Here is a 22356-nt window from a genome sequence, read left to right on the forward strand (position 1 = left end):
CTCTAATCTAGACGGGGTCTGGCCAGTGCCAAGCATGGCAGGGCCATTACCTCCGGCTCCGGGCGCTGGATTTCTCCTGAGACAGCCAAAGACAGCACTAGCTTTCTTGGCCGACTTGCCACAGCTGAGTCACACTGAGTTGTTTGTTTCCATAAAACATGTTTTAAAGGTTATAAGAGTATTCGTGTGCTCATTGGAGAAAAATTTGAAAACACAGAAAAAAAAAAATCACCTATAATGCTTCATTTTGATACATTTCTCTTCAGTCTTTTACTTATGCAGATTTTAAAACATTTTTAAACAAATGTTGACTTAGTTTGTGAAAGCTACAGCTTTCACTTAACGTTTTATCAAGAGCCTTTTGCATATCATTCAAAGTCCTGTGAAAATACTTTAATATGTTACTGATATTCCTTTCATGGTTACTAATCCAATAGCTGGCAGTTACTACTCTCTGTCAAATGCTTTTGCGGATTATTTTATTTAACAACCTACCAAGTAGCTTCCCCGGGAAGTAGGTACCCTTATTTTCCCTATTTTACAAATGAAGAAACTGAGGCTTAGAGAGGTTAAATAATTTGCCATGGTCACATAGCTAGCAAGTGGCCGGTTGCAATTTCAAACACAAGACAGCCTGATTCACAGTGTTGCCTCCACGCCACCTCCCATCTAGACACTGTGCCCCACAGGTGTGCCCAGATGATGTCTGTACGTAGTAGGAAGGTGTCATCATCTCCACCTGGGCCGAGCTGCGATGGAGGACAGGACAGCAATGGAGGATGCTTCCCATGAGTAGGGACATCCTATATGTGTTTGACATGTGACTTGGAAATCTTTAAATCATGAAGTTGCCATGTGGATCCAATGGCTGAAGTGTGGCTACACCACGTGGGCTGGGGGCACAGGGATGGACAGCCCTTCCCGGCACAGAGTCACAGAGTAATTCGGAAAACCAGAATTTGAACGAAACCCCCTCAACTTTTAAAGGTTGTATATGAAAACTCCACAACAAACATCATACCTAATGGAGAAACTTTAGAAACATTCCCGTTAACATTGGCAACAAGATAAGGATGCCTGTTAGCACTGCTATTATGTAACAAAGAACCAGAGGTCCTGGCCAATGTTACAAAACAAGAAAAAGAAATAAAGGTGTAGGAGCTGGAAGGAAAGAGCTACAAGTGTTGCTATTTGTGATCAATATGATAATCTACATAGAAATCTGAGCAAAGTATTAGAACTGAAAAGAGGGTTATTGGATGAAGGTAAGATCAACTTACAAAGATCAATAACACTTTCTCTATACCACAGTAACCACCTAGAATACATTACAAGATAGGGTACCATTCATAATAGCAACAAAAGCTATAAAATATCTTTAAATATGACAAAAAATACATCATTCTCAACAGAGGAAAATTTTACCTTCTATTAAATGAAATAAAAGATCTAAGTAAATGGGACAGGGACTTCCCTGGTGGCGCAGTGGTTAAGAATCCACCTGCCAACGCAGGAGACACAGGTTCGAGCCCTGGTCCGGGAAAATCCCACATGCCGCAGAGCAACTAAGCCCATGCGCCACAACTACTGAGCCTGTGCTCTAGAGCCCGTGAGCCACAACTACTGAGCCTGTGTGCCACAACTACTGAAGCCCACGTGCCTAGAGCCCGCGCTCTGCAACAAGAGAAGCCACTGCAACGAGAAGACCGCATACCTCAGAGAAGAGTTGCCCCCACTCACTGCAACTAGAGAAAGCCCATGCGCAGCAACGAAGACCCAATGCAACCAAAAATAAATATAATAAATAAATAAATAAATGGGACAAACCATGCTGTTGTATGGGACAACTTAATATAAAATTATCAATTCCAGCCAGGTGTTATCACAGTCGTAATCCTAATCAGATTCCAACCGTACTTTTTTAGGAACTCAAAGTTATTCTAAAATTTATAAGAAAGAATAAAAGTTCCCAAATTACTAAGGTAATTTTAGAACTGAAGGGCAAAGAGGGATTGATCTTACAAGATACGAAGATATACTCCAAGGCCATAGTAATAAAGGATAGTCTCTACTGTGCAATGAATATTACTCATTCTTAAGAAGGAAGGAAATTCTGTCACATGCTACAACACAGGTAAACCTTGAGGACATTATGCTAAGTGAAATAAGCCAGTCACCAAAAGACAAATACTAGAGGATTCCACTTACATGAGGTACGTACAGGAATCAAAATCATAAACACAGAAAGTATAAAGGTGGTTGCCAGGAACTGGGGGGAGAGGATAATGGGAAGTTATTGTTTAATAGGTAGAGTTACAGTTTTATAAGGTGCGAAGAGCTATGGGCCTGGATGGCGGTGATGGTTGCACAACGATGCGAATGTATTTAATTCGACTGAACTGTACACTTAAAAATGGTTAAGATGGTAAATTTCATGTTGTGTAGTCTACCACAATTTTTAAAAAGAAAAATATGCAAAAAAAAAATCTCCCTCTCCTCGTATCCAGGAGGAAATCAAGAAAGACTTGTTCTGCCAGGGACATCTGGGCGATTCTGTAGAAGCGGTGGGTTGGGGGATGACCTTTGTCCGTTTGCCAATTACAATGTTTCCGTCACCTGTGAATGTATGGATTTTGAAAACCATCACTAAGAGAGACTGGTACCAAGGCCTAGGATATCCTGGTCCCACAAGACACTTCATGGAGTTATAACAAGTGAATAGAAGAGGGCACGAATCTTCTCTTTTTTGGCAGAAAATTTCAACTTTATTTGGCCAATGTGTCCAACTCCAATACTGTGGTAGAAAAGCCTGAAGACCTGTCAACATGTGATTTGGCTCAAGCATCCTTGGCCATCTTCCAACCTGGAAACGGAGGGTCCTGGTTCTGGCTGGTGCAGGCCTCAGGCCACCCTGGACATCACAGAGCAATGAGGACCCTGGCTCGGGGAAGGAGGGGCTGCCAAGCCTGTCCTGGGCCCAGCCGCACCCTCCAGTTTTGGGGGGACCCTGTGACAGAGGCCTGAAGTCTCCGTTTAACCAAAAGATGCAGGAGCCACGCTTGGCCACGGCAACAACGCACGAGGTGAGGGACCCGTCCAGCCCGGCGTGGTTCCGCCCCACACGGGGGACAGGAGTCTCCAGGGAGGCCAGGCCGAGGTGGAACAGACACCCTGACATCCAAAAATGTCTAAAAATCCCCCAGATGGAATTTTTTTTAAGTGATAGTATAAACCTAACAGGAATGAGACATTGCCAGCGTGAGATATGGAATCTTCCTTTGGTCTTTATGTCTTACACTGTTTCACTAGAAAACTTTGCATGCTAGCTACTTTACAATATCTCTGCGAGAGACCAGAGGAAGCCTGCTTTCAATTCCCCTGCGAGGACAGAAATATTGAAATCCATTATCATCACTGTCGATCAACTTGGGCAGAAAGAAGGGGTGCAGCTAGCCTCCCTGGAGAAAAGCAGTGATGTGTTTATACCCACTGAGTGTCCTGCAGCCTCACCTCTTTTTGCCTGCCTCTCCTAAGTGGGGAGAGTGGAGACAGGCGGGGTCCTGGGTGCTGTGCAGAGAGACCACTTCCACAGAGAGGCTGAATGCCACTGAGGGTGGGATCCAATTATTACTCAATGTGTGCTTTATTGGAAAATAAAGGGATTTGGTTAAGAAAATCCATTCTGACTATTGTCTCTCTTAGAAAGTGGAACCTTTTACGGTTTTATAAACAGAACCCCAGTTGAGCCTAATTTGGGTCTACGAAGAAGGAAACCTTCCCTGAGAGTGGTTCCAGCAAGGTGAGATTTGGACTCTGGTAGTTTCCTAGGACTGCCATAACAAAGGACCACACACTGGCTAGTTATACAACAGAATTTTCTTTTCTTACATTCTGGAGGCTAGAAGTCCGAGATCAAGTTGTTGTCAGAGTTGACTTCTTCTGAGGCTTCTCCACTTGGCATATGGCCGGCCGTCTTCTCCCCATGTCCTCACATGACCTTCCCTCTGCGTGTGTCTGGGTCCTAATATCCTCTTCTTATAAGGACACCCGGTTATATGGGATTAGGGCCCACCCATATGACCTCACTTTATCTTAATAACCTCTTTAAAGGCTCTATCTCCAAATACAGTCACATTCTGAGGTTCTAGGGGTTAGGCCTTCCGCGTACTCATTTGTGGGCGAGAGGTGGCATAATTCAGCCCATAATAAGAGCTTAAGAAATGCGGCAGAATCTTGAACAGCTCTTGTGGAGCATTTATTAGAGAAAAGGCAGTGATTAAACCACTCTGAGCAATGTCAGGCCCCACTGAAACTAGAGAGCTTAAGCATGTAGAAGGACAAATCAGCAGAATGACCTTGGAACGCAGGGATCACAGAGCAGGAAGCAGTGTGGTCTGGAGGGCATGAGTGAGACCTAGGCACACTTGCAAAACCCTCAGAGCCAGCAATCCGCTTCCAGGGATTTCTTAGGAGACAATCAGAAAAGTTCCCAAAGATATTTACCCAAGACCTTTTGCTACAGCCCTCTACAGAATATCAAAAATTAGATACCAACTGAGGATTTGTTGGCTAAATTATAGTAGACCTAATTAAATAACAATATTTGAATATTAAAATAGCTAAAATTAATAATAGAGATCTATATTTAATCTGACAATAGTCAGAATGGATTTTCTAAACAAAATCACAGGAATGATGTCCACAACTGTCAAGTGAATACCAAGTTACAAAATGCAATCCCTTTTATGTAAAACTGTATTATCAACATGTGTACTACATAAATGGATATCTATGAGGGTATTCACTACTGTGCAAGCAATGGTTATCTCTGGGTGGTGGACTTTAGAGTGATTTTTTTCTTTATTCTTTATGATTTATGTTTCATCTGAATTTTCACAAAATATATGAGTTATATTTATGATCAGAAGGAAACCAAGAGGCATCCCCAGGGCGTGACCACCAAGGAACATAGTAGATGCATCACCTTGTGAATTAACCACATTCTAGAGTCTTGTTGTCTGCTTTGCCAGCTAAGAAACTCCACTTAGACCCTGCACCAATGAGGACTATATTCTGCTGTAAATAGTTGAACGCCCAACCAACTTTGGCTTAAACAGATAGCAGCTTATTTTTCTAACAGTCTCTGGAGGAAAGCAATTCAGGGCCCATGCAGCTGCTCGTGGATGTCATCAAGGAACCAGAGGCCCCTCTATCTTCTTTCTCTGACATCCTTGGGTGTGACTTTTGTCCTTGTTGTCATAAAATGGCTGCTGTACTTCCAGACATCACAGCCATGTTCTAGTAGGTAAAAGTGGAAAGGGCAAAAACACTTTCTCCTAGTAAGGCTTTCCTTTCATTATCCAGAAAACGAACACACTCCGAGGGACTTCCATCTACGTTGCATTGGCCAGAACTGAGGCACATGGTTACCTTTAGCTGCAAGGGAATCAGGGGAAGTAAGAATTTTTAGGTGGACACATGGGATTCTATTAATAAGGAAGAATGGAAAATAGATAGGAAGGCAACTGTCCGTGGTGCACAGTACCCATGGGTGATGTGAGCAGGGAACATTTGATATTTCCCAACTTACAGTAGACTAAGATATTAACCAGACACCGATGTATTCATTCTCAGAGCAGGGGATCCCATTCCAGTGACCAGAATGCTCATGTTTGCCACCAGCACATTCTCCTTCCCAGTATCAGGGAACCAGGAAGTGAAACTATTAATCTAAACACTGCTTGATGAACATGGAATCGGATCAAAGGCAGGTGGCTATTACTGGAGGATGTTTCACCCAAGCAGACCGGCTCTCCCATGACCTGATTGCTTACAGCACTCAGATTCAATGTCCAGTCTCCCGACTGTACTGGACAGATGCTGTCAGCTTTCATCTCTCTGATTCCCCATTTTGCAAGAAAATCCCCTTTTCTCCTGTCATATTATTTCTATAGCTCTGTTAATGCCATCTCTTCGGTTTGTGTTTGACCCAGAAGCACTCTTACCATTGGTCTCTTACCATTTGTGTTGATTTTATTGATCAAGCCCTCAGAGTCTTGAGGGGCCCCCCCACTTCCTCCCCCAAGGGGTAATCCAAGGTTGAAGCTCTGCGGGCTAATGAGGTCAGTGACCTCTGACCACTGGTGACGGCTGTGGTGCCATTTGCTGTCAGCATCTCAAAATTACACCCTATAAGGAGTTACGGAAGTATTGGGCGTTGTTTTGCCTGGAGAAGAAGAGGTTGAGGGGACTAAGACATCTGCCTAATATATCTGAGTCATTGTCAGGGGGTTGGTGAAAGAACAACTAGAACCAATGAAACAAACAAACGAAAAACAAAAACAAAAAATTTTTTTTAATTTTTAATAAAATCTAGCCATCTTGCTATTTGTTAGCCGATGTGGTTAAAAATATCTGTTAGCGGGGCTTCCCTGTTGGCGCAGTGGTTGAGAATCTGCCTGCCAATGCAGGGGACACGGGTTCGAGCCCTGGTCTGGGAAGATCCCACATGCCGCGGAGCAACTAGGCCCGTGAGCCACAACTACTGAGCCTGTGCGTCTGGAGCCTGTGTTCCCCAACAAGAGAGGCCGCGATAGTGAGAGGCCCGCGCACCGCAATGAAGAGTGGCCCCCGCTTGCCACAACTAGAGAAAGCCCTCGCACAGAAACGAAGACCCAACACAGCCATAAATAAATAAATAAATTTATTTTTAAAAATATATATATTTGTCAGCCGCATCTCTATGTCTGAGAGTCCATTTCTGTTTTGCAGACAGGTTCATTTGTGCCATATTTTAGATTCCACATATAAGTGATATCATATGGTATTTGTCTTTCCCTTTCTGACTTATTTCACTTAGTATGATAGTCTCTAGTTGTATCCATGTGACTGCAAGTGGCATTATTTAGTTCTTTTTTATGGCTGAGTAGTATCCCATTGTATATATGCAGGGAACTATATTCAATATCCTGTGATAAACCATAATGGAAAAGAATATAAAAAAAGAATGTCTGCATGTGTATAACTGAGTCACTTTGCTGTACAGCAGAGACTGGCACAACATTGTAAATCGACTATACTTCAATTAAAAAAAATAAAAATATTTGTTAGGAGTTAAAACAACACTTAATCAAAATAAAATTATATATCATACAAAGAAAAGAAAAGAAATAGAACCGATGGATGGAATTTGCAAGAAGACACGTTTAGCCTAATAATAGACATTGTCCAATGAAGGAGAACATGCTCCATTCTTGGTCAGAGGTCCATCCATCTGGGATACAGTGGAGGGGATTTTCATTTTGTATGGACATAATGGAATATTCCAAGAGTAAGGAATTTATATTTAGCACTAGTCCCGATTCTTTCCCACAGTTTTTCATTTCTATAACCTTTTTCTTATTTCCTTCATTTCTCTGATATATTTAGTTATCTCTTTTAGAAATGTCTTTCCTGCTGCAGCCTCAACACTACGTCCTCTAGGTGATCCCAGGTCCTCCCCCCAATCCCGGCCTGAGTCTGAAAGTGTGAGAACCCCCTTTCCTGATATTACAGCTGAGGCAATGTTGGGATGCACTACAGGAATTGTTATGAGATAATAATTCAAAGGAAAATGCAAAGGCAGAAAGCTATCATGTTTACGGAGTAGAGAACTGAGATATTTGCTCAGATATTGGTGCTCACCAAATATTCCTGTGCCGGTTCTTCAGTGTTTCTCTGGAGCTGGGCATGGACACTCAACCTAGAGCCTGAGCTTCCTGTCTTGGCAACAATTTTATAAACAGCTATTCTCTGTATTGAATCCCTTTCGGACTGAAATAGCTGGAGCTGCTCCTTTTGTCTGCAACTTGAGTCTGACCAATACCCCTGTTAGAAAAAGGAATAGAGGGAAAGCAGACTAGACAGATCTAGTTCCCAGAGGAAGAGGAGAAATCAAAGGGAGGAAGACCAGAAGGGGAAGAAGAATGTGTTAAGATACACAGAAATGGAAATATACATGCAGTGACAGATACAAGTGCCCAAATGATCCAAAAGCACCATCCATTCGAGTCCCAAGAAGATGTTCCATATAAGAGTAAAAGGAAGTCCATACGGCATCTGGCCTTGGATTGCTAGGGACAATGACATGAGGTTGAGAGATGACTGGCTGATGATGTGGAATTGAGAGGCCGACTTGCTGTGAGGTTGATTCGAAGTTGGTAGGAGTTAGTCGAAAATGAATAGAAGACTGATGAGAATGGTAGGGGATAGTGAGGGACAGACTGGGTAATTATGAGATCTGGAGAATAAACAGCTAACTCTACCCAACCAGGCGACCTCAGGTCGCAAACATTCAATGTGTGATGTCCAGTAGAGTTAAAGCTCCTGGAAAAGCTCCTCAAATCCTTTCAAAATGATGCATAAAGGCAAAGGGCACATTAATCAGGCATAAGACCATGTCAACAAGCTAGGAGACTTCCTCCCATATTCATTGTGAAGCAGCTGCCGATGTTCTAAAGACATAGAACGCTGTCCAGAAATGATAGATGGGAATGGAGTTGTTGTTATTGTTATTAATGTTGTTAAAATAGACTGATGAGAGCTAGGCCTTGGGGTGAACAAAGGAGAGATGGTTATAACAATTCTATTTATAAGTCAGAAAAGTTCTTTGGGATATTTCTAGACTGCTGAGAATTTGGCAGACACCCCCATGCAAGAGCCAGGACACTTGTCTATGTACATCCAATTAATTAAATAACCAATGCATCCACCTGGATTGGTGGATGTGACTGATTTACTCTGAGCTGCCAAGTGAGTGCCTGTAGGCAGTGGAATAATGGCCCCAGACAGACAGAGAAAATTTATAGCTCTTGGCTCCTATTCTGACTCCTTGCTTCCTTCTCTGCATGTGTGAGGGTTTCAGGCTTTTAAAAAGAAGCTCAATTATAGGAATTCAATGGTCAGAATAGGGAGCACAGAACAGTTCTTTTTGGCTTCCCACCTACTGGGTCCAGAGATAGAAGGCTTCTCGTTGACAGCTTTTCAGGTTACGGGCTTCCTAAAGGATGGCAGGGAATTAGGCCCCAGCCTTGTGCAAGGGCCACGTGATGATTAGCCCAGAGGAGACCTCCAAGGGCACAGTGGAAACTCAGGAGGAGCCCGGAGCTGACTGGAGGGCACTTGTCTCTGAGGCCCTGGCTGAGTCATAAGGCACGTGCCTCTTGCTTGATGCGGAGACGGGAAGAGCTTACATCTTCAGACTCCCTTCTTTGGGAGACATATTTCTTTCTCTTTATCCAGGAAATCCTCCTATTATACGTTTATTTAGCCTAAGACCCTTGTACTGAGTTGAATAGTGTCTCCCAAAAGTACATGTCCACCCTGTACCTGGGAATGTGGCTTTATTAGAAATAGGGTCTTTGCAGAGATAATCAAGGTAAAATGAGGTCATATTGGATGAGGTGGGCCTTAATCCAATGACTGGTGACCTCAGGAGAAGAGACACAGACACAGACAGAGAGAACATCGTGTGACGACAGAGGCAGAGATGGGAACTATGCAGCCACAAGCCAATGACTGCTGGTAACCATCACAACTAGGAGAGGCAAGAATTCTTCCTTAGAACCTTCAGAGGACGTGTGGCCTGGAGAGGATATTTCTGACACACAGGATACAGTGATTGGTGAGCATTTCACTAACACCACCAGGTACATAGCTACATTTAAAATTTCCTAATAATTTCAATTAATAAAAAGGATAGGAGACGAATATCAACGGCCCGGATTTTTTTTAACATCCCCAGATCTCCACAGAAAAAGAGAACACAACTGGAATAACAAAACCAAAAACTTCACGGACAACATCTACAGTAAAAACGGTGACAATTGTATTCCCACGAGCCCAAAAACTGAATGTTTAAAGGCAAACGGCTAATAGCTGCTGGAGCAGCGTGATATAAACAAGTGTTCAGGAGGATGACAAGGAAATATATTTATTTATATATATATATATATATATAATATATATTTATTAATATATTTATATATTTTTTTATATCACGGTCCTGAGAATCATAAAAACACAACTTATCTGGTACTTTTCTAGGTACTTACTTCTGGTCAATCTGAGAAAGGCAGCCAAAATTAGGAGGGGGTTTCGAAGGCTGCAAGTCGTAGGTGAGAACAAGGGACCACCACCCCGTGCCAGAGAGGCCTGGGCCCGTGAACTCGCAAAACTAACACCAGAGCTCCCTTCAAACCCAAACCCAGCACTGAGGGGGAAACTGCTAAGAAAAGAATCTGAATTGATCAGGTCAGGGCCCACAGGGGCAGAGGGAAGAGAAGGCCCAGTTAATAGTGCGGAACGGGTGAGAAGACAGATCTCAGAGCACAGGAGGCCATATTTTATGAATCTTGGTGAGAAGAACAGAAACAAGAGCTCTGGAGTCATGAAGTTCAAAACAGCTCTGTTGGTCCAACCTTCTCCTCCAGAAGTACAGAAAATTCACTTTACTTAAACATGAGCAGTGGAAGAGAATTTCTTTCAAATATCACAGTAAGTTAATTTAAGAGAAAAGATGTGAGGGGTAATGAAATATCCTCACAGCCCGCGAGGGCACAGCAGGATGACGTGGCCAGACGCAGAGGAAAACTGGTCACTTCAAAGGGACTTCCCTGGTGGTCCAGCGGTTAAGACTCTGCCCTCCCAATGCAGGAGGCCCAGGTTCCATCCCTGGTCAGGGGACTAGATCCTGCGCACCACAACTAAAGATCCCGCATGCTGCAACTAAGACCCGGCACAGCCAAATAAATAAATAAATATTTAAAAAATAATAATAACTTGTCACTTCATATTGCAAAATGAGCTAAAATAAATAAAAGGAAAGGAGTATGAAAGAACATCATGAATCAGAATTAGAAAAGCTCAGAAAGGAAGTGATTGAAGAAAAAGATAGTGTGAAAAAAAAGGGGGAGAGGGAGAATGAGATACGAAGTAAAATGACTTTACTAATGAAGACTAAGCCAGACTCACAAATGCACATAAACACAATGGATAATGTCTTAAGTGAAATAGATGAAAAAGGGAAGCGTTTCAGTCCAAAGGAATGAGTAAGAAGATGAAAAGATTTCAAGAGAAAGTGGCAGGAGATAGGCAAAAAATCAAATATTCATATAATAGGAAACCTCAAGAAGAAAACCAAAGCTATAAAACAGGATAGTACTCAAAATTAAAGTTTAGAGCATTTTTCCTGAAGTAAAAATACTTGAAACTGTACTTAATGTCCACCCAGGACAGTACACAGTTCGCTGAGACATATGCTAGTAGAATGATAAGACTTTCAGGAAGAAAAATATCTTTGGACGTTGGTTAAATAGCCCAAGTCACTTATAAAGAAAAAAGTATTGGAGTGCAGTTGACGTCTCAGCAGCCATACCATATGCCAGAAAGCAGTGGAGTGAAATATTTGCTACTCAAGGAAAGAAAACGGGAGCCAAGCCAACCTTTAAGTGTCAAGACCATAGACAGACTGCTGTAAACAGTCAAGAATTCGGGGGCTGTTACTCTCATGAGCTCTTACTAAGGAATCCACAAGAGAGCAAACTTCAAACAACAACACTGACTGGAAAGACATCAGTGTGAAGCCGGGCAGCAAGCTTGGCACCAAGACTAAATGACAATAATAAGGGGCAACATAGGGAAGGACATGGCTGTGCTCTGACACGGTGGATATAATACAACTCTCACAAACAGGGGAGGGAGAGCGTGGGAAGGTACATAAGAAGGAGAATCAGGGACATCCCTGGTGGCGCAGGGGTTAAGAATCCGCCTGCCAATGTGGGGGACACGGGTTCGATCCCTGGGCCAGGAAGATCCCACATACCGCGGAGCCACTAAGCCCATGCGCAACAACTACTGAACCTGCGCTCTAGGGCCCGCAAGCCACAACTACTGAAGCCGGCACGCCTAGAACCCGGGCTCTGCAACAAGAGAAGCCACCACAATGAGAAGCCCGTGCACTGCAACGAAGAGTAGCCCCCGCTTGCCGCAACTAGAGAAAGCCCGCGCGCAGCAACGAAGACCCAATACAGCCAAAATAATAATAAATTTTTAAAAAATAACAAAATAACTCGGGAACCAGCCTGAATAAGTTCTCACTGGTCAAAGATGGAAACGTGAGCATCAATAAGAATAATAACTACAAAAGATTGAAACATTTTTTGCTATCCATGAGTTTATAATGCTCCTAAAGGCAACTCATTCTTTACTTTGGGGGCATGCCAAGGAACCATATTTTGAAAAGCTGGTAACAAAGGGAAAGAATCAAGCATTGATAGTGCCTTTAATCTATGAACTGTAGCTCTGGGTAACCAAAGAGTTGCTAAGAGTGTTTCTCTAACGAAAGAAGTCCGGCTAATAAATGGAAAGGGAAGGTAGAACGAGAACGTCACCATTCTTCAACCCGTGCTGAATGAATGAATATAAGCAGTGGTCGTTAAAGGCTGTAATATCACAAAGAGAGAGGTAACAAGCTATTTATGTGCCTCCTGTTGGAATTAAAGCACCACCACTAAGGAAGAATCCTGCCAGAAAACTAAACCTGAGTCTGATAAAGGCTCTAGCTTTAACTACCAACTTGTGAGAAATATAGATGACAGAAAAAAAAAAGTTGGGTGACCAACCTGATTTGCTAAGGACTTCCGGATTCAAGCACAGGGCAAACGGGGTTGATTGGTCACCCTAACGTTAAGCTACATCGCATGGACAAAATCAGCAAAACCCAGTTGTAGAAAACTCTAAAAGACAACCTAGAGCCTTCGATCAAAACCAAGAAAGCAAGGGAAAAATATGGAGGGAGACGCTGTATATTAAATGGTACTTAAGATTCCCATCAATTGCAATGTATGGACCTTATTTGGTTTCTGACTGAAATAATTTTTTTTCAAAAGTGTATAAAAATTGAAGAAGTTTGACCACTAACTTGGTGTTTTATTATATCAAGAAATTTTTATATTTTCAGTATGGTAACACCATTGTAGTTGTTTCTTGTTAAGAGTCTTCATCTTTTAGAAATACTGAAATGTTTTCAGATGAAATTATATTATACAGTCTCTGGGATTTGCATCAAAATTATCTGATGGCAGGAAAGCAAATGGTATGAAACAAGACTGGACATGAATTGATAATTGCTGAAGTTACATGATAGATACATAAAGGATTCCTATGCTATTCTTAGTGCTTTTGTATATGTTTAAATTTTTCAATAATAAAAATGAAATTTAATTCAAAAGAGAAAAATATCTCGGAATGAGGCATCTGGAAAGTTGAGCTCTGTGAACGTCACTTTCCTTCACATGCCAATTATTTGTCCACTGGCCCTCAGACCCTCTCTCCCCTTTCCATGCTTGCCTCCAGGTCGTGAGGACTGAAAGTCTGAAAACTACATATGTCAGCCATACCTCACCCACTGGCTTCCATTTACGGTTCATCTGTGGGAATCGGTGACAGGAGATTAGAGGAAGAAGAGGGAAGCCAGTCTGCTTCTGCTACAGCAGCAAGAGACAACTGTGACCCTTAGCAGAGCCGGTGTTCTCATGGTGGCCCCAGGAATGGTCCGTGTCCAGCAGCACCTCCAGCAGTGGCGGTCAGCCTGGGCTGGTGGGTTCTATCCCAGGGGCACTGGCAGCTTCCTAACCTAGTGGTACCACCCTTTCCTCCCTTCTGCTCTTCCAGCCCTTCCTCCACATTTGTAACCAATGTTGTCAATATCCCCTGCACTAAACCCCCCTTGGCTTGAAATACCCAGAGTAATGTCTGTTCTTGTGACTGGACACTGGCTGATACACATGACACCACACGATGGGGCAGCAGTAGCAGGGGTGGGGCTGGTAAGGTTGGTATGGGATTGACAGGAGCAGAGCGAAGAGGGCGCTAGGGAAGGATGGCCACAGATGGGCTCTGGAATCCACCCCAAGTGCCCTGTGAATGCCAGTGGCCTGTAGAGGACCCACCTTTTCTCCACTCAGGGTGGAGGGAGGGTGCTGAAGAGGTCCATGGCTGGTCTTACACACCCCCTCTCCCCACCTCTCCTTGTCCACCTCTAGCTGTGGGACAGCAGACATGTGTTCTCTCCTGTGATTAATAAATCCAGAGATGGGCAGCCAGGGCTGGCGTGGACACTCTTCCGTTATTAGAGACCTAGGATCTTTTATCCTGTGGCCCTTCCATCTTTGGCTGAAGACCTCACACTTCAGTCAGCAGGAAGTAGGAGAGGTGAGAGGGGAATTCTCCTCTCCAAGTGCACCCCTCAAAAGTTACATATGACACTTTCACTCCTAACCCTAACCCTGACCCAAGCCACACAGGGGGCTGCTACGTGGTCCTTATTCTGGAAAACCATGGGCTTAACTCAAAATCAGGTGTTCCATTGTTAAAGAGGAAAAGAATCATGGACACTGGGGCAGGCACCCAGCAGCCCCAGCCACAAAGGGCCATTATTATACATGTAAGGGGTGTGTCTGCTGCCTGGAAAGCCTCAGTCGCACAACAGTGAGGTTGATCTGTCGTCCCCCACTCCTCCCTGCAAACCCCTTTAAAAAGTCACCTCCACTAGTATATTTGGGGGCTGGGGGATTGACCCAACTGCTCTTGGTGGGAACATGCTGCAGCCACGGTCTTGTAGGGTCACCTGGGTCCTAACCACCTCTCTGCTCTGCCTCATCCCCTTTACAGCTGTGTCTTCCTGGAAACACCTGCCTCCTTCACTTCCCAAAGCACGTCCATCTCACAGTGATGTGTGCGGCAGACTTTTACCAAAGGCTTGTGGAGCAACCGAGTAATTTTACCACAGGTAGGAAATAACCCAAGACTGAAGGTCAAACCTCTATCTTCCTAAAAATTCACTTCCTACCAAAAAAAATGACTTCTTACTGCCAGTGTGTCTTTATGGGCCCTGGATGTCTTCTAGATCCTTCCCCTCTCACCTCTGGGCCCCTCACCCTCTCTCCCGGAATGCGCATAGAAACTCAAAAGTTTTTTTTGTTATTCCATCTCTGCCTCGCTCTCACTGAGCCAGGCCATTCTCTCAGGAGCTCATCTTTAATAACCAAACAAGCCTCTCAAGGTATTTCCTAACAAAAGGAGCCATTCACTTTCCAACAGGAATGCTCTGACTTTTTCCCGGGACATTCAGCTCTAACTACAGGCCACTTTTAAAACATTTCTTCTGCTACATGTAGAAGATAGAAAGGCGGTCTCCACTTTCAGTGGGAAAACATCACACTGACTCGCAGGGAATCAAAATAGGTATAAGTGACCCGCCACTCTATGGAGGGAAGAAGAAGGCTATGAAGTCCCTCTTCCCGATAAATTGACAAAAGTGGGGCTAGAGCAGGATTTCACAGCCTCAGCACTATTGACATTTTAGGCTGGATACTCTTTGTCAGTGGGAAGGCTCTCCTGTGCCTTGTAGGATATTGAGCATCAACCCTGGCCTCTACCCACCAGATGCCAGTAACAACCCACCTACACCCTACCCCTGGTTGTGACAACCAAAAATGTATCCAGACATTATCAAAGGCATCCTGGGGGGCAAAGTCATCCCTGATTGAGAACCATGGGCCAAAGGAAAGTCATACCAGTCCAGACACAGGGCAGGGCAAGATAACCACGCTCTGTGCCTTCTGACCCGAGGTTCTCACAGCTCCCTTGATGTTTTCCTTTTTCTCTCTTTTTTTTTTTTTGGCTGCACCATGTGGCTTGTGGGATCTTAGTTCCCTGACCAGGGATTGAACCCTCGCCCTCGGCAGGGAAAGCCCAGAGTCTTAACCACTGGACCTCCAGGGAAGTCCCACAGCTCCCTTGATGTTAATCATGTGACCAGGACCAGGTGGCAGGGAGCCAGAAATGGAGAGTTGGGTAATGAAAGGGTCTGAGGGGCAGTAGAGAGAGGGAAAGTTGCTGATTATCCAGGTAGATATTGGTCCAAACAGGTTCCAAGGCCCCATCTCCTCAAAGATGGTGACATCTCTGGAAGGAGAGGGTGGGAGGGGCTGAATCCCACCCCTAATCCCAGAGAAGACCCCCAAGCACAGGCCATCCGACGAGAGTCTAGTGTGCTGTCTTCATGCCCAAAGAGTAGCCCGGGTTTTACAAGAGTGTGTTCCAAGAGTTGGAAGGGTCATGAGTTGGGCATCCAGAGGGGTAGGGAGGCCAGAAGCCCGCGTCCTGGACCTGCACTAATTCTCTGTCCAAGCTTGGACAAGCTGCATGTTCTCTCCGGGTCTCAGTTGATTGTCTCTGTCATGACTGGATGGAGACAAGTGCTCTCCAAGGAGTCTTCCAAGCTCTGACCTGCTAGCCCCATGCAGCCCAATATTTTCAATCAGCCACCAGCCTTCACTGACCCCAGCCTATGCCAGGCTCAGCGACAAGTGACAATGACAAAGATGCACAAAACGAAAACATCAGGTCTGTATCTCCTCTACTCAGGGGCAAGGGATGCAGGATTCAAGACGCACAGCTGTGCAGTGGCCTTTCATGCCTCCTCTGCTGGGTGACTTTCTCAGATGACCCCTCACTTCATTTCAACTTCAGTCTCAGCCCCACCTTCAAAGAATTTATAGTCGTGTTAGGAAGACAAGACTAACACACATTTCTATTTTATTTTGCCGAAAGTGAAAATTGCCACCTTCTCCAAAACAGCAACCAGTAAGATGTATCCCCAGAATAACTTGGCTTATATCAGGTCTGTTTCATAATTTTTAACCCTTAACATGAGCTTTTAAATCCTACTTTAAAATAGACTCACGGACATAAAAAACAAATTTATAGTTACCAAAGGGTAAAGTGGCAGGGAGGGATAAATTAGGAGTTTGGGATTAACAGATACACACTACTACATATTAAATAGATAAACAGGGCTTCCCTGGTGGTGCAGTGGTTGAGAATCCGCCTGCCAATGCAGGGGACACGGGTTCGAGCCCTGGTCTGGGAGGATCCCACATGCCGCGGAGCAACTAGGCCCGTGAGCCACAACTACTGAGCCTGCGCATCTGGAGCCTGTGCTCCGCAACGAGAGAGGCCGCGATAGTGAGAGGCCCGCGCACCGCGATGAAGAGTGGCCCCCGCTCGCCGCAACTAGAGAAAGCCCTCGCACAGAAACGAAGACCCAACACAGCCAAAAATAAATAAATAAATAAATTTATTAAAAATAAATAAATAAATAGATAGATAGATAAACAATAAGGACCTACTATATAGCACAGGGGGCTATATTCAATATCTTGTAATAACATATAATGGGAAAGAATCTGAAAAAGAACATATATATATGTACATGTATAGATACACACACACACACATATATGCGTGTGTGTGTGTGTGTATATAACTGAATCACTTTGCTGTACACCTGAAACTAACACAACATTGTAAATCAACTATGCTTCAATTTTTTTTAATTTACCAAAAACAAAAAAAAATGATTTACAAAAACAATACGAAAAGAACAAATCCATCATTTATAGATCACTCCCCGTACTCTTTGTTTTCCCTCTGGCCGAGGAGTAGGTGACTGGTCCACGTAAGGGTGGGCCAGTTGGTCTAACTGGACCCTCCTGCCATGGTTGGTCCATTCTGCTGTGAACTGAATGTTTGTGTCCCCAAAACTCATATATTGAAACTTAATCCCCAAGGTGATGGTATTAGGACGTGGGGCCTTTGGGAGGGGATTATGTCATAAGGGTGGAGCCCTCGTGAGTGGGGTTAGTGTCCTTGTGAAAGAGGCCCCCAGGAGCTCCCTCACGCCTTCAGCCATGTGAGGGCAGCCATCTATGAACCGGGAGGCAGACCTCGCCAGACAGAATCTGCCAGTGCCTTGATCTTGGATTTCTCGGTCTCCACAACTATGAGAAACACATTTCTGCTGTGTACAAGCCACCCAGTCTGTGGTACTTCTGTTACAGCAGCCTGGACGGGCTAAGACTCCTCCAGCCCCTCGCAGACCTCCGGGTGCTGGCGTCCGAACTCCTGCTGTTCGCGCATCTCATTCCCAGGTGCCCGCACACAGCCTCCGGAGCTGCAGTTCTGGCGACCCCGCCCCACGCACAACTGTGCATCAGTGTGTGGCTTCAGCTGAATTCTCATCAGACTGGCCCCGTCTGAGGAGCCAGGGGACAAATGGGACCCAGGTTCAGGTTCCAGTCTGTGGATTCCTCTTCTATTTGGGACAGTTTTGTGCCAGAAAGATTTTAGAAAGTAACGTAGTGTTGGTGTAACTACTGAAGCCCCTTTTCAAGCTCCCCTTTAGAGCAAAGAGAATGCAACATCAGTCCAGAAAGCCTCCGTCCCAGCTGGCTTTGCAGCAAGAAATGAAAGTCCCATCCTTTCAAGATTTATCTGGGGCCACCGTCTGGGTGTGTGGGTGGCTAGTGAGATCAGAATCCCAGGTAACTAGGTAGCACATGGGTGGCTCTAAAAGGAAATTGCTTCTAACTTGAGTTTACCTCAGTCCCAGGCTATAATTCACACAGAACCCTGGTCCCACGTGGGGCAGCTTCCAACGATCTTTTGGGGAGAAAGGGTGGAGAGGACTTGGAACCGGAGACCTGACAGTTAGGGGAGCCTCTGCTACTGAAGAAAGGGGGAACCCTCTCCCCAAATGACCAGCTGTACTTGACCAGCACAGAGCTGGAGGAAGGACAAGGCACAGACACACTGTGTCCCCATGAGTCAGGGGGCATCCTGCATCCAGGGAGAAAATCAGGAATTGAGAAAACTGGGGAGAGGCCACACTGTGGAGAGGCTGAATGGGGGGACTACCAGGTGGGTCACAGCCTCTTTGTCACCACCCCCTAGACAGCGGGCCTCCCCAACCCCAACCGTGAAGACCCCACAGGGATGCCTCCCCCCCATGTAGCAAGTCCAAAAGGATGTGCGGGCTTCCCTGGTGGCGCAGTGGTTGAGAATCCACCTGCCAATGCAGGGGACACGGGTTCGAGCCCTGGTCCGGGAAGATCCCACATGCCGCGGAGCAACTAAGCCCGTGCGCCACAACTACTGAGCCTGCGCTCTAGAGCCCACAAGCCACAACTACTGAAGCCCATATGCTGCAACTACTGAAGCCCGCACGCCTAGAGCCCGTGCTCCGCAACAAGAGAAGCCACCGCAATGAGAAGCCCGTGCACCGCAAGGAAGAGTAGCCCCCGCTCACCGCAGCTAGAGAAAGCCCGTGCGCAGCAACAAAGACCCAACGCAGCCAAAAATAAATAAATAAATTTATTAAAAATAAATAAATAAATAAAGTGTATGATTCGATGTTTTTAAAAAAAATAAAATAAAGGGACGTGCCTGTTTTCAGGCAAAAATTCGGGGAGTGGACAGGTCATCATGGAGGAGAGCATCTCCACCCACACTAAAGAGGCGTCCCCTTAAATCCCAGCTCTGCGTGACCGGCACACACAGCTCTTACAGCTAAGAGTCGTCACCGGATGGCGCAGTGTCGCGTGTCACAGGAACACCATGGACAAGTCTTCATGGAGAAGGCCAACTGCGAGGGGAGGCTTGGAGAGACAGAAGGACTCGAGAAGGAATACAAGAAGCTCTGTTGGGCCCTCAGAAGGGGGACCTTCACTATCTCCTTCCATTTCCCTCCCATGTTTCCAGCTGAACTACAAGATACTGAAGGCCCTGGCTGGGTCTCATACAACCGCTGTTGTGATCAACCCAGCGCCCCGCCTGCAGCGGGCTGGGGGTCAGGAAGCCATGTTGCCCTTAACTCTCCAGCCTTTGGCAAATCTTCCACTGAAAACTGAAGGGGACACACTCTGGTTTTTAAGGGCCTTTCTTGACTTTCTACCATTCTGGGTGGCGCTCAAGAAAAATATTTCACTTGAAAATTACCCTGCTCTTGGTTGAGGTCAAGCTGGGGGAGGCTGGGGGAGGCTGGGGTCGTGAAAACCCCACAGTTGAGTTTGCTCTGCTTGGAGTCTAGGCCAACGGGCCAGGACCCTCAGCCGCGCCGCCCAGGCGCCCGGGGGGCTAAGCAGGGTCCAGAGCCAGAGGGACGCCAGCCGGGGAGGACGGAGCGTGGAGAGAGAAGTGCTGGTCCCGTCGGCGTCCGTTCCTTCCCCCTTGTCCAGCATTTAGTCCAAGGAGCTGACCCTTTTCCAAGGTCGCTTGCAGCTCTTCCGCATTTTATTCATTTCCAAACCACGAATTGGACAGTTACTCAGAATATTCAGTGTTGGCCAGTCAGTTGGCAAAAAGTTAGCAGGAAACCATGAGGACTGTGTCCTCAGCAAGCAGCCCTTTGCCCCTAACCCTTCCTCAGGGCCGTGTCTGATGTGACGTGGGTCTCTAGTAAGCAGTAGCTCCTACTATCCCTTCCTGAACCCACCCCTTCCAAAGGCCCGAGGTCCCACGAGTCTGTGCCTCTGCGAGAGGGAAGCCAATTGGCTCGTGAAGAGAATTTCCTGAGACCTGAACAGCTCAGACCCAAACCAAGCATTGACTCCACGCCCTTCAGGATGCCTGTGTGGAGGGGCAGTGACAGAAACCGCTGGACAGAGCCAAGCGGTCCTCAGATCTGCCCCTTCTGGGCTCCTCGCCTCCCACTCTGCTGTTCACTTTGCATTTTCCTCACCTCCTCTGTAACCCTCCATCTCTGCCCCTAGATGCCCTCATTATGCATCACTAATTATTATTGCAGGGAAACTGCTTGCTAATCAGAAAGAAGGAAGGAAGGAAGGAAGGAAGGAAGGAAGGAAGGAAGGAAGGAAGGAGGGAGGGAGGGAGGGAGGAAAGGAGGGAGGGAAGGAGGGAAGGAAAGAAGGAAGGAAGGAAGGAAGGAGGGACGGAGGGAGGGAAGGAGGGAAGGAAGGAAGGAAGGAAGGAAGGAGGGAGGGAGGGAGGGAGGGAAGGAGGGAAGGAAGGAAGGAAGGAGGGAAGGAAGGAAGGAAGGAAGGAGGGAGGGAGGGAGGGAGGGAAGGAGGGAAGGAAGGAGGGAAGGAGGGAAGGAGGGAGGGAGGGAGGGAAGGAGGGAAGGAAGGAAGGAGGGAGGGAGGGAGGGAGGGAGGGAGGGAGGGAAGGAGGGAAGGAAGGAGGGAAGGAGGGAGGGAGGGAGGGAGGGAGGGAAGGAGGGAAGGAAGGAGGGAAGGAGGGAAGGAGGGAGGGAGGGAGGGAGGGAAGGAGGGAAGGAAGGAAGGAAAAGGAAGGAAGGAAAAGGAAGGAAGGAAGGAAGGAAGGAAAAGAAAGGAAGGAAGGGAGGAAGGAGGAAGGAAGGGGGGCTTCCCTGGTGGCGCAGTGGTTAAGACTCCATGCTCCCAATGCAGGGGGCCAGGGTTCGATCCCTGGTCGGGGAACTAGATCCCACATGCATGCCGCAACCAAGAGTTCTCATGCCACAACTAAGGAGCCCACAAGCCGCAAATAAGGAGCCGGCGAGTCGCAACTAAGGAGCACACCTGCAGCAACTAAGACCCGGCGCAACCAAATAAATAAATAAATAATTTTTAAAAAAAAGGAAGGAAGGAAGGGGGAATTCCCTGGTGGTCCAGTGGTTAGGACGCTGCGCTTTCACTGCTGAAGGCAAGGGTTCAATCCCTGGTTGGGAACTGAGATCTCGCAAGCCGTGCAGCGTGGCCAAAAAAAAAAAGAAAAGAAAAGAAGGAAGGAAGGGAAAAGAAAGCCAGCTTTACTGCAGCCCCCTCCCCCCGCTAGGGGCACGGGTAGCTCACTCCGGGTCTCTCGGGTGCGTGTCTGGATAGCATCCCGAGAGTCTGGAAGAGCCTCGGAAGGAGAAGGGTGGCGCCCCGGGCAAGGTCAGCGAAGAGCAGCCTGGAGACACTTGAACGGATCTGCCCAAGGTAGTGAGGGTCAATGTGGGGCAGGCCAGGGAGGTGGGAAAAAGAAGAGGCAGAGAAGGGTCTTCAGAAAATGGGAACTGACCAAGAGGGTCTTGGAAGGACTAGGAAGGAGGTCAGCCAATGAGAAAGTCACCAACAAGGAAGCAGCCAAGAATTTAGGACTGGAATGTCTGAGATCATCTTTTAGGTTGTTTTCTGGGCTGTACAGTGAGATGACTTCCCCAGCGTTCACAATGACCTCCAAGATCTTTATTAATCATCCACTATGTGCCACACCTTTAATTAGTGGTGCTTTGGGATAATGAAGAGGAGGGGTGTCCACCTTAAGTCAGAGTGTCCTGGAAAAGAGGTGGCAGCAGGCACAGGAACTACCACACACTTAGGGGACAGGTGTCTCACAGGTCACAGGGCAGCTAGCCTAGATCAGAAGCCTCACCCCCAGGGCATCCCCAGAGACCCGGGGAGGCACGAGGCACACCCTACTCTCCCCTGGATGGGGCACCAGCCACTTCTC

General features: G+C 46.2%; 1 long non-coding RNA gene across 1 annotated transcript in view; it reads right to left on the reverse strand.

The window, feature by feature from the left end:
* LOC309666184 overlaps window positions 1-20721 on the reverse strand; it is a 38010-nt gene extending 17289 nt beyond the window's left edge. Inside the window, exon 1 of the long non-coding RNA XR_014266944.1 lies at window positions 51-20721. This is a non-coding gene — a long non-coding RNA (uncharacterized lncRNA). The remainder of the gene's footprint in view (window positions 1-50) is intronic.
* Between the last annotated feature and the right edge of the window lie 1635 nt (window positions 20722-22356).

Source organism: Balaenoptera physalus (genome assembly GCF_965194825.1).
Source record: "Balaenoptera physalus genome assembly, chromosome: 8".
Classification (NCBI taxonomy): domain Eukaryota; kingdom Metazoa; phylum Chordata; class Mammalia; order Artiodactyla; family Balaenopteridae; genus Balaenoptera; species Balaenoptera physalus.